At 47.2% G+C, this 11,971-nt stretch overlaps 1 long non-coding RNA gene across 1 annotated transcript; it reads left to right on the forward strand.

Annotated features, from left to right (window-relative positions):
- Positions 1-9,201: 9,201 nt before the first annotated feature.
- LOC123947217 lies at positions 9,202-11,486 on the forward strand. The gene is made up of 3 exons (XR_006819723.1): positions 9,202-9,261; positions 10,109-10,310; positions 11,360-11,486. It is a non-coding gene; the product is annotated as an uncharacterized LOC123947217 (long non-coding RNA).
- The last annotated feature ends 485 nt before the right edge of the window (positions 11,487-11,971 follow it).

Raw genomic sequence — 11,971 nt, forward strand, 5'->3', positions numbered from 1 at the left:
GGTCATGCGAGACCAGGAGCTGGCCCACCTGGCTTCCAGAGGCTCCCCACAGAGACGAGTTCCCTGGGGGCAGAGTTGAGTTATGGTGTTGGAGCCTGAGCCTCAGGCACAGGCTTCTTTTGGCAGAAAGGGGCTCTGAAGGTGAGGGTTGCCTGAGGTGGGCATGCAGGTTTCTCCTGCTCTGAGGGTTTCCTGCAGCTCCCAGTGGCACACTTTCTTCCTGGGTGGCAGGCTGAGTCCTGCGGTATGCCTCAGGGGTCCCCAATCTGGAGGACTTGAGGGCTAGGCCTCTTGGGCGAAAGCCTGCGAACCCAACTCAGGGTTAGGGTTAAGGCCTATGGTCATGGCAGGCACCATCTGCCAGGTATAAGGCGGGTTCCCCAGAGGGCAGAGTAGAGGACAGGCTTGACCTGCGTTCAGAGGCCATCCACGCTGCAATTGCACTTGGCATTTAGAGGGCTTTCTTGCAAGCTTGGGCCCACGACTATGCGGGGCCCCCAAATGCACTCACCGCTGAAAGCTAGTTCACCGGGGTACACAACCAATTCTCACAAGCTTTCTGCCCAAATTGGCATTCATTTAGGCAGAAAACTAGTGCGAATTGGCCGTTGTTGTGAGGCAATACTGGATCGTGCCCACTGGGTGTTGGGACATGTATGACTGTGGTCTGGGTCCAGGCGGCTTCCCTGTTGGCCACCAGGGACTCGAGCTCCCTGGGGTCAAAGTTAATGGAGGGTGGAGGCTGAGCCTGGGGCTCTGGGTTTGTAGCCCAGGGTGGCACAGAAGGTGGGGGTGGCCTGAGGATGGCATGCAGGTTTCTCCAGTCTGAGGGTTTGGCACAGGTCCCAATGGCACAGTCTCCTCCTGGGTGGCAGGCAGAGTCCTGGAGTGTGGCTAGGGGTTGCCAATCTGGAGGGATTAGGGACCAGGCTTCTGGGGATGGAAGACTGACAACCCAAACTAGAGTTAGGTTTGGGCCTCGGTGAATGGCAGGCCCTATCTGCTGGCACTGAGGCAGGATAGCTGGGGAGCTGGTTGGAGGGCATGGTTCAAACGGGTGTCAAATCTGGGTTTGTGGCCCAGGGGGCCTCCGAGTATGGGGGTCACCTCTGGGGTACATGCAGGATTCTCCCGCTCTGAGGGTTCTCTGCAGCTCCAAAGGGCGGCAGGCGAACTCCTGGGGGTGTGGCACAGGGGTCCACTATCAGGATGGGTTGGGGACCAGGCCTCTCGGGACAGAAGCCTGAGAACCAAACCCAGGCTTAGGGTTATGGCCTAGGGGCATGGCAGGCCCATCTGCCAGGGCTGAGGTGGGCTCCACAGAGGACTGAGTACAAGAAAGCCTTGGTCGGCAATGGGAGGTGATCCTGGAGGATTTCTGGCCCCCCTAGCGCACCCCAGTCCTGAGTGTCCCTGGTGGTGTCACTTGTCACACAAGACTGTCATTCGTTATTTCTCGGTCTGCCCTTTCTGCTTGGAGTAGATCTCTCTCACAGATGCCTGGCTGGATGGCAGGCAGATGAATGGTTTTGGGATCTTTGGTCCTGGAACAGCAGGCATCCCTCAAAACCCTGATGGGCAGGGGGAGTCTCTGTCCTTCTGTGTGCCTCCAGCTTCAGTGGAACCTAGTGTCCAGGACAAGGGACTGGGAGTCCTCCCAGATTAAGTTTGTTCTATGAAGGTGGCTTCCTTCTGAGACCACTAGGCAACTTTGCATGGCCGTTCCTGAGTGGGAGTTCCAAGAAGCAGGATGGTGTCACAGGGTAGGGGGTGTTTGGTGGAGGCTTGTCAAACCTCAGGAGGCTTGTCACGGATTCCAACAGGGCAGCATCAGGGTGTGCACTCTGCCTGACTCATGACCCCCTGGGGTCCTGGGGGCATCTAGCTCCAGAGGATCTACAGAAATGCATACTGGCCTGAGCAGAGCCTTAGTGGTCTGTCTTCTTGGTTCCTGGGTATGGCTCTTTCTCTGTTTCTGGAGGCTGTTGATTCTCCTTTGTTTTCCTCTGAGTGGCACCATTTTGCACTGTTTTATTGGTGTGGATTCAGTGCTGGTAGTTGAGACAAATTCTTCCTGAAAAGAAGGGGAATAGAAGCCATCCTTGTTTCCTAAGCAGACCTGAGCAGATTCCATAGTCATAGCCCTTTCCCAGGTCCCTGGGCCTTCACGTGCTCTCCAAGGCTGAGATTTTAGAAAACGTCTTCTATTCTTAACAGGTTGAAAGAATTAGTTTCCTTTTTAAAAAATTCAACAAAGTCACACTTTTCCTCATCTCTGCCATGATCTGCAAACATTGAATGAACAAGGTTTGACGGGGTGAAGGAAGAATGGGCTTTCCCTTGGGGTTTGGGGCACTGTTGACTCACCGCTGCCCCCGTGTGGCCACTCTCCAGATAGCACGTGGCCGAATGGGTTCCGAATTACAGGATTCAAGGGAGAATAGTAAGACCGAAGAAGGTTGGTCCCTGAAGTCCTTAGCTCCTAAAAACCATCCTCTAATTTATGAGCAGTATTCCACATCGAGTATCTCTTAACTAGATATGAGAGTTAGGGTCAGGGTCAAGTTACATACATTAACTAGGGACAGTTTTTATATGCCAATCTTACCTACCTAAGGTGTTTTTTAAAAAAATACAACGGGAGAGGATATAGTCACCAAAGCACTAAGCACATGATCTGTCTCCGGAAATAGGTCACTGCACATAACGATTGTTTCATCTTAGCTGAGGACCAGGAGCTGGTCCTATAGGTACTTGGCAGGTAACCTCTGTGGCCAGCTGGCCATCTCCCCCCGACAGCCACATGCAGCTCAGTCCATCCTCTGCTCCGCTCAAGGGCAGCAAACAGGCAGACCAGGTGCAGGTGGGACTCCCTCCTGTTAGGCATGGCTTGCTTCCAACAGCTATACAAGTGAGCCTGCTCACATGCACATGACGTGTTCCCTTGGTTCCTTGCTATCGGCCTCCCCTTCTGTCACCCTGGTCTTGAACCTTTAGCTCCTGTGAGATATTGGGTTTGCAGATTTCTGTCGATCTTTCCAAGTGTAGATCTGTATTGCCTTTGTTCAGTGTCCTGGGGTCAAAGAGGAAGTCGGGAAAAGTCATCCTACTCTGAAAGCCGCCAAAAGAAAGATCAAGTGTGCTCTGCCCTGGCATCTCAGGTTTGAAAGCCATGGCCAACTACGTACTGCATGCTCTACACAATCAGCTTTAGGGACTCATGGACACATGTGACATGAAATCGTACTGAAAGAAATCTCGTGACCAAACTTTTGCCTTGCAGAAGACAGTTTAGGGACACCACCCCATGCCCTTGCTGTTATTTCCAGTCTGGCCAATGCCCAGTCACGCTGACACGTGTACCCAAGGGCACATCTGTGACATCCTCCTGGAACACCTGTGGTCCCCTTGCCCCCTTCTGGAGTGTTTCCTGTCCCCCAAACCCCAGGTCTGGCCAATGCTGCACCCCCAGTCCTCCTGAGTTCCCCTGTCGTGCCACTTGTCACACAAGGCTGTTATTTGTTGTCTTTTGGTCTGTCCTTTCTGCTTGGAGTATATCTCTCACAGATGCCTGGCTGGAATGGCATGCCTGGCAAATGAATGCTTTGAGCTCTTTGGTCTTGGAGCAGCAGGCATCCCTCAAAACCCTGATGATCAGGGGGAATCTCTGTCCTTCTGTGTGCCCCAGCCTCGGTGGAACCTAGTGTCATTGACATCCCAGAGTCTCATTATAACCACTGCCAGAGGTTTCTGTGTCTCTGACCTGACCTTTGTTCCCAGAAGATGCTCTGTGAAGAGTCCTAGGAGAGTCTGGGTAATTGTGGCTCTAATAAAGCCACTCTGGGGGATCATTCTGGAGGCCATCTCCCATCGCAGTCTGGCTCTTTCACTGATTTCCAAGATGACTTAGGAGAATAACTTCACTGGAGCTTGAGGCTCATGCTTTCTAAAATGAGGAAATGTTTTTAGATGAATTGATTCATTCTAGACTATGGAATGAACTCCTAGGAATTTCTGGGCAGTCTCCAAGACAGATTCTATCTCAGGGGTTCTGATTCCCATCGTCCCCGCTCCTATGCAGTTCCCCCAGTGGACACAATGGCTGTTCCATGGAGATTCCCCAGGGCAACACCGGACTAGCCAGTGTCTTCAGGCTATACCCCTAGGCCATCTGATGTGGCTGAGGGGCCATGAACAATTCTGAGCCCAAACCAAGGTTTTTGGCTGTGCTGCCTTACTTGCACACAAATAGCAGTGCCTGGCTCAGGCCTTCACTGCCACCACTGAGCCAGTTTATTGAGGACCTTGCCCAGGACACTAGCCCCATGACACTGTGAGGGCACAGTGAAGTCAGGCAGTGTGGCAAGGGATTCTACATCAGTGTAGATGATGCAAGGTACTGTTTCACAGCAAACAGGACAAAAAACATTTAAATGACAGAATAGGAAGTAGTTCAATGTACTTTCTATGAGGGCAGTGATGGGAAAAGTGAACGATGGGGTCAGAAAGGGCAGTAGGAGTTCCAAGAAGCAGGCTGGAGTTGTCAGGGGCTAGGGGGTGTCTCTGGAGGAAGGGACCAGGAGGCTCGTCAGAGGTTCCAACAGGGCAGCATCAGGGTGTGTGCTGGGCCTGACCCCAGACCCCCGGGGACACTGGGGGCATTCTAGCTCCAAAGGATCTACAGAAATACAAACTGGCCTGAGTTCTTGTAATTTGGGAGTGAAGTCTTACGTTTTCCACATAAAGTATCATGTCATCTGGGAAGAGAGAGTTTGACTTTGCCAATTTGAATTTTATTTTTTTTTGTAGTCTGATTTCTGAGGCTAGGACTTCTAGAACTATGTTGAACAGTAGTGGTGAGAATGGGCATCCCTGTTGTGTTCCTGATCTTAAGGATAAAGCCCTTATCTTTTCCCCATTGAAAATGGTATTTGCTGTGGGCTTTTCATAGATGGTTTTTATGAAACTGAGGAATGTCCCCTCTATCCCTACTTTCCGAAGAGTTTTAATCAGGAAAGGGTGCTGTATTTTGTCAAATGCTTTTTCTGCATTAATTGAGAGGATCCTATGGTTCTTGTCTCTTCTGTTATTAATGTGCTCTGTCATGTTGATTGATTTGTCCATGTTGAACCACACACTTGCATCCCAGGAATAAATTCCAGTTGGTCATGATGGATAAATCTTTTAATATATTGTTGGAACCTATTAGCTAGGATCTTGTTGAGTATTTTGGCATCCATGTTCATCAGGGATGTTGCTCTGTAATTCTCCTTTTTGATGGGGTCTTTGCCTGGTTTTGAGATCACGGCAATGCTGGCCTCATAGAATGAGTTTGGAAATTTTACTTCTGTTCCTATGTTTTGAAACAGCTTCACAAGAATAGGTATTATTTCTTCTTTGAATGACAGCCTTGCTGGATATGGTGTCCTTGGCTGCATGTTCTTCTCATTTAATATCCTGAATATGTCTTGCCAGCCCTTTCTGGCTTGCCAGGTCTCTGTGGACAAGCAGACATTATTCTGATGCTCCTTCCTCCATCCATAAGAAATCTCTTCCCCTGGGCTGCTTTCTGGATTGTTTTCTTGCTTTCTCTAAGATTTGCAAGTTTTTCATTTTTTAATTCTAATAGTGTATTTATAGATGATTTTATATTTTCTATGTACAACCTCATATGATCTGTGAATAGTCACAATTATCCCCTCAATTCTTAATTCTTTATGTTTCTTTTGCCTTATAACACTTGGTAGATTTTCCAATGCATCGTTGACTAGAGTAGCATTGTTTGCAGATTTTAATATATCTTTCTCAATATCTGATAGAAAAAGCAGAGGAAACAGTCGTAACAAATGTGACCTAATTGGCGCCTGGGTGGCTCAGTGGATTAAGCCGCTGCCTTCCGCTCGGGTCGTGATCTCGGGGTCCTGGGATCGAGCCCCGCATCGGGCTCTCTGCTCTGCAGAGGGCCTGCTTCCTCCTCTCTCTCTGCCTGCCTCTCTGCCTACTTGTGATCTCTCTCTCTGTCAAATAAATAAATAAAAATCTTAAAAAAAAAAAACAAAAACAAATGTGACCTAATTGACATATATGGAACATTACACATTAAGTGCAGAATACGTTATTTTCAAGTGGTCTTAGGATATTTACTCATATTTACTCAAGTAGATGAAATGTTGGGCCATGAAGCAAGTCTACACATCTTAAAGCCTGAAATTAACTAGATTATATTCTTAGACCACAGGAGAATTGAACCATAGTCATAATGAGAAGAAAACCGGAAAGTCCCTCAATGTTTTAAAATTAAATGTAACTTTGTTACATATCCTAAGGGCCAGAGAGGGAAGCACATGGGAAATTTTCAACCCTTCCTACATCAGATCTTGCAGACTATGGCACTCTGTCTGTGAAGAGCAGCATGATTATCTAGACAGGATTTGAGCCTTAAGTCAGAGTTCTGCCTGCCACAGCCACACCTGACAGCCTTGGTCTGTGGTCCCCACACAGCTGCCCTTTTTGGTAGCCCTGAGCTAAGAGGGACAACATGGCCATATGGAAATGGGAAACTCCTAGTGATGATGGTGCCCCCGACCCAAGCTGTGCTTTCTGGTGTCCCTGAGCTAACGGGGACAATATGGCTGCATGGAAGTGGGAAGCTCCACACCCCTAGTGATGATGGAGCTATCGCATTGTCCTCACCAGTCCAACAGCATGCTTTCTGAGTGAAATATGACACAATAACTGGTTCTTGACCTTCCTTAAGGCTTGAAAATAATCTTGTGAGTCATCTCTTAGAAACACGGATCCAACTTGTGTTCTTTCTTCTGGAAAAGAAATAAACCTTAATCATAATCATGGCTTCCTGAGCACCTGCTCTTGAGAGTCATTACTCCGGCTCTTTGTGGAATTTTCCCTCTTAAACTTCCAAACTGTGATGTAGATATTATTAGTCACATTTTCTAGATGGCTAGACAGGGGCTCAGAGATGATTTGAGTCACAGAGGATTTGAGTGTCAGAAACCTAAGTGAGATCCCCAAACTGACTGCAAATCCCTTGTTATTCCATATATGGTACTACTTCCTTCTTATCTATGGTCTTCTTGATCTGGAGACATCTCAAGTCTGAGGATTTTCTTGTTGTGGGGTCAACTGGAATGAATTCACCTGGCCTTTTTACCTCTGCCCATTATGATTGTTAAGCGTGGAGGACCTCTGAGTAAGATATGCAAAGGTCCCTAGGAGCAGAGACATTATAATATTTTTCTGATATTAAAGTTATTGAAAGAACTATTTTTTTAAAAAACGATTCAGGTTCTGGTATGTTCAGAGTGTGCTGCAAGACAGGTCTGAAATAGTGTTTAAAAACACTCAGCTCAGCCTCTTCTACAAAGTGAGGCAATGCTTATAAACTTTAGTAAACTATTCCCTTGCCCATGATTACTTACTTTCCAACTGTCATAGTGTTTATATGGTATGACCATGACTTACATTAGTCAAAATCTGCAGGGAAAGAACTAGGACAGTGTATCCAAGCTTTAGGGGGACTTCATGTTTCGATTAGTGTTGTAACAATAAGCTACTCTGTTTTATTCTGTAGTCCAAGGGAATGGTGCTAGACATCTCTAAGTTGTTGGGAGGTTCTAAAATTCTGACTTTAAATTATCTGTGTGTTTCAGAGATCTGGGCAGGAGAAAGGGAGGAGCCCAGCTTCTGTGAAAACCTGTTACCTGTGTTGACCATGGAACAGGTAGACTTCTGTAGGCATCATTTTGATTTCTTAGTAGGATTGTTAAAGGTGCTTTTGTCTCAAGTTCCTCTCTTTGGTAGTAATTAGAATGGTAAAGGAAATTTTTGTCTCTTACCATCCATAAGCCCGGATCCTGGGCTCCCAGGGAAGCTATCCTTTAATATTTTACCAAGTTCAAAATGACTGGGCAAAACCTCAGAGCTTGGGCCCTATTTCTGCCCTAAGCACATGTTATACATCTCCTTCCTTTGAGAAGAAAAAGAGAACAAAAAAAAAAAAAATGCTATTGCAAACATAAAGATAAGAAAAACAAAAGGACCTCTCCTGCTCCCATAAGATTAAAGCCATACTGACTTGCACATACTGAAAACATAAGAAAGAAAAAATCTGTAACTTTCTGGAATGTTCTTCCTCATGATGATGTGTCACTCTATATATAACACAAAACAGACCAAATATAGAAACCTGCCCCAAATGTTCCTCCCCATGAGCACTCCCACCCTTGTGAAGATTGTGTCTCCCAGACAGCTGTCTTGACTTGGGTTTGAATAAAACTCTCTTCTTTTCTCTCCAAAATGTTTAAAGGGGTTTGTTCCTTTACTGTCGACAATAACCATATGTTTTCTTTTTAAGTGCAAAGTCAGTGTTCCTGGTTCACCACTCCAACAGCACAGAAGGGCGGTTGTTCTGGTTCATCCTGGAGCTTCCCTGCAGAACCAAGCATATGTTTATATATTCCAGCACAAATGGGCTCATCCTAGAAGGATGCTCGGAAGGTCTGAGAAGCACTATCCACTCCACGGGTGAGACCAGAACGTGAAGCTCCTCCAGCTTAGAGCATTACTTTTTGGGTCTTAAAGTTGCCTTGGAAATGTGGGAAACCATTGCATTTCCTTTTTTTTCCCCCTAAGATTTTATTTATTATTTGACAGAGACACAGTGAGAGAGCGAACACAAGCAGAGAGGAGTGGGAGAGGGAGAAGCAAGCCTCCTGCTGAGCTGGGAGCCAGATGCCGGTTCATCAGAGTACCCTGGGATCATGTCCTGAGCTGAAGGCAGAGGCTTAATGACCAAGCCACCCAGGCGCCCCAACCTTTGCATTTCCTAAAGCCCAAGCCAGGGAAGGTTTGAGACCAGCAGACCTTGCCAGGAGCCAGGAAGAGCTCTGCAGGCAGGGCTCACTCAGGAACCGAAGGCACAGGGTTCTGAGGGTGGTCTGCAGCCAGAGGCGTCTCCGACCAGATGTCTGAGGGAGGGGCTGCCCCACAGAGCCAGGTTTTCTAGCGCGGAGGCACCGCCTCAGGGATTATGTGCAAAAGCAGGGAGGTGCAGCTGCAAGAGAGTCGCCTGGTACCAGCAGGCGCGGCATCCAATGGGCTCAGGGTATCACCCTCCCTGACCAATGAGCATGTGGGGGTGGAGCTATGTCCTTGGTGGGCGGACCCAGAGCTAGCTCAGCTTGCAGAGGTGTCGCAGGCACGGGGGAGCTGGGAGAGATCCTGGGCAGGTGTCCTGCTTCGGTGAGTGCGGGCTCTGCGCTGGCGTGGCGGTCCCCAGGGTAGAGTCCTCGAAGGGCACATGAAGCATGTTCATCGTGGGGACTCAGATGGGTTTTCTTTTTCCCTTGAAATCTCTTCTGCCTGATGTCCATCAACTGGCCCTCTCCCCAAGACCCCTGGATTCCAGGGCGCTCGCTCACCCAAGCTTTTGTGGGATGGTTGTGTACATTTCAGGATTTCCCATGTTCCCCAGGAAGACTGCATGTAAAGACAGTCCACAGTCCCCAGCTTCAGTGGGGTGCCTCCCATCCCTGGCACAGTGCAGGTAATGGACCTTGAGCAGCACCCTGAGTTCAGCAGAGTTTTCCCTGGTCCCCACACCCCACACGTGTGGCGCTAACAAGCCGCAGAACAGTTCCCCAGCTTCAACATTTTGTGAACTTTCTGCGGGGTTGGTGGTGATGGGCTGTCAGGATCGCACTTTAGGGTCCTCCAGGATCCTGTCCCCATCTCCCTCCATGACACAAGTGTGGCAGTAACAGCCCCAGGGCCATCCCCCAATTTTAGCATTGTGCCCCGTGTCCCAGGGGATGGTGGTGATGGGCTGTCAAGGATCCTGCAGGAGTGTTGTCCTCCAGGTGGGGGCCTGGAAGCTGGAGGAAATCAGACCCCACCCAAGTTGCATGAGGAACAGGTGAGTTGAGGTGTTCCTTTGGAAGGATAATTTCTTTTTTCCAAAAAAGACAAAGTCTTGGTCTACTTTCGAATGTTGATAAGTACTACTTAAGAAACAAGTATGTGTTTCTAAAAAAGAAAAAAAAAAAAGAAAGAAAAGAAGAAAACAAGTCTATGTTTTCCCTTCTCCCAGGAACAGAAGCAGATGTGCCGGCCTTAGGTCAGGGAGGCCTTCTCATCCCCAGCTGACAACTCTTCTCTGATCGGGCTCCACGAGACCCAACATTTTGAACAACAGTGTCTGATTCAGTCATGCAGCTTGTCACAGGACATAAGTGTTCCGAGAAAGTAGCAGGTACATTGGGTTCAATGTCACTTACGTGTCAGGACTGGAGGTAAGACTTCTTTTTAACCAAAACCTCCAAGGCTTTTCTCTCTTCTCTAGTTGAGCCACCAAGTAAAACTTAAGTAGCTGGGATGCCTGGGTGGCTCAGTCGGTTAAGCCTAAGCCGCTGCCTCTGGCTCAGGTCATGATCCCAGATTCCTGGGATCGAGTCCCATGTGGGGCTCCTTGCTCAGCAGGGAGCCTGCTTCTCTATCTGCCTCTGCCTGCTTGTGCTTTCTCTCTCTCTTTCTCTGACAAATAAATAAATACATAAAATCTTAAAAAAAAAACAAAAACAAAACTTAAGTAGCTGTCACCATTCTGGATTTGGGGCAAGAGTTACTTAGTTTCCCTGCAGGTGGAACATCACAGGGAATACCATTTTCTCTGTTCATTTACTTCTTACAAAATGTAATCTGAACATCTGTTTCCTAGGAAATCGCTTGTATCAGAGAAGGAAGATGAGATTTACTTTTTGTGTGTTTTTAACGTATAATTTGATCCTTCGTCTAACAGCGTTTGTTCACTTGGGCATGGGGTGTGGTCCTAGGCCACCATCTAAGTGGCTTTTTGTGGCCAGACAGAGACATGGATGATATCTTGCCACTTGTCAGAGGTGATGTTTCATAGCTGATTAGTGTTTCATCACAAGAGTTCCAATTAAGGTAGAAGAAAAATTCAAAATTATTCAAAGTAGGCTTTTATTTATTTATTTATTTATTTATTTTTTTTATTTTTTTAGTTTTGAAAATCTATGATTTTATTTCAGATAGTCTTATAGATGCTAGAAAAATACACACACTGTTGGCAGGTCCGACTCTAACTCTATGGGGAACATGTTAACATAAAAGGTTTATTGAAATTCAGCTCTTTCTGGGAGAGGAAAACATAATATACTGATTCAAAGGTACAGTCAACCAATAATAATTTAGAACACATAGTTTATCTAAGATCTGTTTTCAGCTGTTTCAAAGTAGGCTTTTACCATTTAAAGCTTGACTTTCTAGTTTGACTAAATGTATCATCTAGATATTTTGACGCGGTGTACTTTCTCTGTAGTTTCTTTGGTGGTGGAGTCAGAGGAGATTCTTTGGAAATTCTCCTGGATAGAGGCACACTGATGGCCTCCAGAGGCTTGGCGGACTTCAGGAGCCCTGGAGTGAATTCTGGAACTGCTTGCCTGATGCTGGGTGAGTCAGCTTATCCTGCAGAGTTTGTTTTTCCTCGTGAAATTGCTGGAAGGTAATATCTTTGGAAAGGATTTTTTTTTAAAGATTTTATTTATTTATTTGACAGAGAGAGATCACAAGTAGGCAGAGAGGCAGGCAGAAAGAGGGGGAAGCAGGCTCCCTGCTGAGCAGAGAGCCTGATGTGGGGCTCGATCCCAGGACCCTGGGATCATGACCTGAGCCGAAGGCAGAGGCTTTAACCCACTGAGCCACCCAGGCGCCCCTATGGAAAGGCTTTTTACACAGAAACTTTCGGGCTAATGAAGAGCAACTAACAATGAGGTGATTTGGGCGGTATTATTCTGTAAATAATAGTTTTATAACCCCCGTCATAGGCTATAGTATTTTGTTGCACAAGGAGTCCTCAGAATTCTACAATGAAAGACTTAGATTATGTTCATGTTCCATTGATGTGTGACTTGCAGTTTGCCCAGGTAGGAAG

Source organism: Meles meles, chromosome 7 (genome assembly GCF_922984935.1).
Source record: "Meles meles chromosome 7, mMelMel3.1 paternal haplotype, whole genome shotgun sequence".
Lineage (NCBI taxonomy): Eukaryota > Metazoa > Chordata > Mammalia > Carnivora > Mustelidae > Meles > Meles meles.